Consider the following 5,644-nt stretch of genomic DNA (forward strand, 5'->3'; position numbering starts at 1 on the left):
GTGTGCAGTTGGAAGTAAAGTTCACGGTCTTAAAATCTAATCCTTTACACGCGTCCTTCTACTGACCAATGTGGATGTAATACACACAGAGTGAACTCGAAAACCAGCTCCCGACGACATAAGACCCGATCATTTCATTACAGGTATTCTGTTGTTTACTTTATATTACACTTTAATAAGAGAGTCGGTGCGTTCGAGCCCAACATATCGATAAATCCAAGTCTCTGGGTCGTTTTGTAGCGAGGCGCTAACCATCTGTCCCGCATGGTGCCCTTCCCCGTGTGCGCCCGTCGGTGTCCTACACGGATGACAGTATGTATATTCAGCTCCGCGCTCCCTCTCTCCGGGGCTTATTCATCACGCCATTCCGTAGCAAAACGTTTCTTCAACGGAAGACAGCGGGGAGCCTGAATGTGTCCAGTAGAAACTCTAGTTTTAGTTGCAAAACGTTGGGCTTTGCAAATATTATGGATACACTGACAAGATACCTGTCCCTCTGCGCTAACAATCGTTGTCCACAAAGCGACACGGCAGTCTGTCTTGCTCCCGTCTCTCCTTTCTTTGAATTGGTGGATACATCTCATTATTGAAATTATTTTTTTAACATTCGATTCTGGTTGTTGACGTCAACCGCCTGTATTATGCTACTAGTCTCATGTCATGAATATGCATAGCCATCTCGAGACAACATATATATTTTTAAACCTTTATTTAACAAGGCAAGTCAGTTAAGAACACATTATTGTTTACAATGACGGCCTACACGGGTCAAACCCGGACCGCGCTGAGCCAATTGTGCGCCGCACTATGGGACTCCCATTCACGACCCGTTATGATACAAACAGTAACTATAAGTGTTTTTTTTACCGGGATGTCACGTGTCCTACTTATAGCCGTACACTCGTAACAACTTAAGCATTAAGAAACCTCTAATCGATAAAATAAACCTCACGTAGCAAATAAGCCATTAATTTCTTTGTTGACCAAATTCGAAACTCTCATTGACATCAATTTAAAATCTCCTTGCTTGGTGGGTGAAACAACAAGAAAACGCCACCTGCTGGAGGGAGACACATTTTTTTCCTCGAGTTGGGTCTCCCTCTTCCTCTTCCTCTGGACTTAGCCCGAGAATACAAAAATTGTCATGTACATGAACTTACCTGGAGTGCATGAGGGTGATGCTACATGTGATCATCTGTACTTGCACTTGACCCATGACATCTGATAAACGTGGTTCTTCTCCCCGCATCCCTGCCTCAGTGTGCTAAGACATTACAAAAATAGCCTTATTATGTCCTCAAAATCTCCTCTCTGTTTTTATTGGCCTACATTCGGTATTAAAATGTGCATAACATAATTCGACATTTTGAAAGTTAGCTGTGCATAGAACAAATAAATGAAAGTAAATACATTTAACGACGACATTTAACGACTCCCCTCTTCAAAGGGGGAGACACCCTGGACCCAAACTGTTATAGACCTATATCCATCCTGCCCTGCCTATCTAAGGTCTTCGAAAGCCAAGTCAACAAACAGGTCACTGACCATCTCGAATCCCACCATACCTTCTCCGCTGTGCAATCTGGTTTCCGAGCCGGTCACGGGTGCACCTCAGCCACGCTCAAGGTACTAAACGATATCATAACCGCCATCGATAAAAGACAGTACTGTGCAGCCGTCTTCATCGACCTTGCCAAGGCTTTCGACTCTGTCAATCACCATATTCTTATCGGCAGACTCAGTAGCCTCGGTTTTTCTGATGACTGCCTTGCCTGGTTCACCAACTACTTTGCAGACAGAGTTCAGTGTGTCAAATCGGAGGGCATGCTGTCCGGTCCTCTGGCAGTCTCTATGGGGGTGCCACAGGGTTCAATTCTCGGGCCGACTCTTTTCTCTGTATATATCAATGATGTTGCTCTTGCTGCGGGCGATTCCCTGATCCACCTCTACGCAGACGACACCATTCTGTATACATTCTTGGACACTGTGCTATCTAACCTCCAAACGAGCTTCAATGCCATACAACACTCCTTCCGTGGCCTCCAACTGCTCTTAAACGCTAGTAAAACCAAATGCATGCTTTTCAACCGTTCGCTGCCTGCACCCGCACGCCATCCGTTTTGTCACTAAAGCACCTTATACCACCCACCACTGCGACCTGTACGCTCTAGTCGGCTGGCCCTCGCTACATATTCGTCGCCAGACCCACTAGCTCCAGGTCATCTACAAGTCCATGCTAGGTAAAGCTCTGCTTTATCTCAGTTCACTGGTCACGATGGCAACACCCACCCGTAGCACGCGCTCCAGCAGGTGTATCTCACTGATCATCCCTAAAGCCAACACCTCTTTTGGCCGCCTTTCGTTCCAGTTCTCTGCTGCCTGTGACTGGAACGAATTGAAAAATCGCTGAAGTTGGAGACTTTTATCTCCCTCACCAACTTCAAACATCTGCTATCTGAGCAGCTAACCGATCGCTGCAGCTGTACATAGTCTATCGGTAAATAGCCCACCCAATTTTACCTACCTCATCCCCATACTGTTTTTATTTATTTACTTTTCTGCTCTTTTGCACACCAATATCTCTACCTGTACATGACCATCTGATCATTTATCACTCCAGTGTTAATCTGCAAAATTGTAATTATTCGCCTACCTCCTCATGCCTTTTGCACACAATGTATATAGACTCTCTTTTTTTTCTACTGTGTTATTGACTTGTTAATTGTGTACTCCATGTGTAACTCTGTGTTGTCTGTTCACACTGCTATGCTTTATCTTGGCCAGGTCGCAGTTGTAAATGAGAACTTGTTCTCAAGTAGCCTACCTGGTTAAATAAAGGTGAAATAAAAAAATATATATATTTTTTTGCCATAACTGCTCAGTGCAACTGAACTGGCATCTACTCTGCATCTACAGTGGGGGGGGGGGGAAGTATTTAGTCAGCCACCAATTGTGTAGGTTCTCCAACTTAAAAAGATGAAAGAGGCCTGTAATTTTCATCATAGGTACACTTCAACTATGACAGACAAAATCCAGAAAATCACATTGTAGGATTTTTTATGAATTTATTTCTAAATTATGGTGGAAAATAAGTATTTGGTCAATAGCAAAAGTCTATCTCAATACTTTGTTATATACCCTTTGTTGGTAATGACAGAGGTCAAACGTTTTCTGTAAGTCTTCACAAGGTTTTCACACACTGTTGCTGGTATTTTGGCCCATTGCTCCATGCAATCTCCTCTAGAGCAGTGATGTTTTGGGGCTGTTGTAGGGCAACACGGACTTTCAACTCCCTCCAAAGATTTTCTATGGGGTTTAGATCTGGAGACTGGCTAGGCCACTCCAGGACCTTGAAATGCTTCTTACGAAGTCACTTCCTTCGTTGCCGGGCGGTGTGTTTGGGATCATTGTCATGCTGAAAGACCCATCCACGTTTCATCTTCAATGCCCTTGCTGATGGAAGGAGGTTTTCACTCAAAATCTCACGATACATGGCCCCATTCATTCTTTCCTTTACACGGATCAGTCGTCCTGGTCCCTTTGCAGAAAAACAACCCTAAAGCATGATGTTTCCACCCCCATGCTTCACAGTAGGTATGGTGTTCTTTGTCCTCCAAACACGACGAGTTGAGTTTTTACCAAAAAGTTATATTTTGGTTTCATCTGACCATATGACATTCTCCCAATCTTCTTCTGGATCATCCAAATGCTCTCTAGCAAACTTCAGACGGGCCTGGACATGTACTGGCTTAAGCAGGGGGACATGTCTGGCACTGCAGGATTTGAGTCCCTGGCGGCGTAGTGTGTTACTGATGGTAGGCTTTGTTACTTTGGTCCCAGCTCTCTGCAGGTCATTCACTAGGTCCCCCCGTGTGGTTCTGGGATTTTTGCTCACCGTTCTTGTGATCATTTTGACCCCACGGGGTGAGATCTTGCGTGGAGCCCAAGATCGAGGGAGATTATCAGTGGTCTTGTATGTCTTCCATTTCCTAATAATTGCTCCCACAGTTGATTTCTTCAAACCAAGCTGCTTACCTATTGCAGATTCAGTCTTCCCAGCCTGGTGCAGGTCTACAATTTTGTTTCTGGTGTCCTTTGACAGCTCTTTGGTCTTGGCCATAGTGGAGTTTGGAGTGTGACTGTTTGAGGTTGTGGACAGGTGTCTTTTATACTGATAACAAGTTCAAACAGGTGCCATTAATACAGGTAACGAGTGGAGGACAGAGGAGCCTCTTAAAGAAGAAGTTACAGGTCTGTGAGAGCCAGAAATCTTGCTTGTTTGTGGGTGACCAAATACTTATTTTCCACCATAATTTGCAAATAAATTCATTAAAAATCTTACAATGTGATTTTCTGGATTTTTTTTTCTCATTTTGTCTGTCATAGTTGAAGTGTACCTATGATGAAAATTACAGGCCTCTCTCATCTTTTTAAGTTGGAGAACTTGCACAATTGGTGGCTGACTAAATACTTTTTTACCCCACTGTATATTCCCTGTTCAGTGCAGCCCACAAGGAGGCACGGCAGCTCTCCAAGACGGCACCAGGCACGTGGCACGTACACAGTCGGGTTTCCTCGGGACAGAACTGCACTTCCTAACCTGCCAAATGTATGACCATATTAGAGACACGCATTTCCCTCAGATTACACAGATCCACAAAGAATTCGAAAACAAACCCAATTTTGATAAACTCCCATATCTTTTGGGTGAAATACCACAGTGTGCCATCACAGCAGCAAGATGTGTGCCCTGTTGCCACAAGAAAAGGGAAACCAGTGAAGAACAAGCACCATTGTAAATACAATATTTATGTTGATCTATTTTCCCTTTTGTACTTTAACTATTTGCACGTCGTTACAACACTATATATAGACATCACATGACATTTAACATGTCTTTATCCTTTTGTAAATGTTGTGAGAGTAATGTTTACTGTTCATTTTTGTTTATTTCACTTTTGTTTATTACCTATTTCACTTGCTTTTTCATTGTAATTATGTTTCCCATGCCAATAAAGCCCTTAAATTAAGAGAGAGAGAGAGAGAGAGAGAGAGAGAGAGAGAGAGAATCTGATCTGTCCAATAATAGAGGTTACAAAGTCCCAGCTTTGTTATGTACGTCTACTAACTATTTAACAGATATGTAGACTAAAATAGACTGGTAAATAAAATAAAAACAAAAAATAAGGGATTATTCTGTTATTTCTGGCCTATTAATACTGTCCTTGTAATGTTGGTGCTCTGTAGTCTGAACCTAAGTATTACAAAGCAGAGGAATCTTTGCCATAGGCTGATTTATTACATAGGCTATAGGCAAATGACAATGATGCTTATGTAGCCTATCTATTTTGAACAAAAGTTGACAAATACATTTTTTTTTAAACGGATCATCACGGACACCTCGGCTGGTCTACCAGAAACTACATTTCCCAGAATGCATCGCTACAAAAGAAGGGGGTTTCCCTAGGAATGCCGGAATATTCGAATACAACAAAGCTTTGTGTTTACTATTCTACATTATATAAAATAATGCAAACATTGTGTAGAGTTTTTCAGTATTTTTCCAGTATGCTTCTGTTCTTCTGAAAATATATTTGATGAATCAAAATAACTCTAATGGTTAAGGCGATTTACATCGGTATCA

The sequence above is a fragment of the Oncorhynchus clarkii genome, chromosome 20 (assembly GCF_045791955.1).
Source record: "Oncorhynchus clarkii lewisi isolate Uvic-CL-2024 chromosome 20, UVic_Ocla_1.0, whole genome shotgun sequence".
NCBI lineage: Eukaryota > Metazoa > Chordata > Actinopteri > Salmoniformes > Salmonidae > Oncorhynchus > Oncorhynchus clarkii.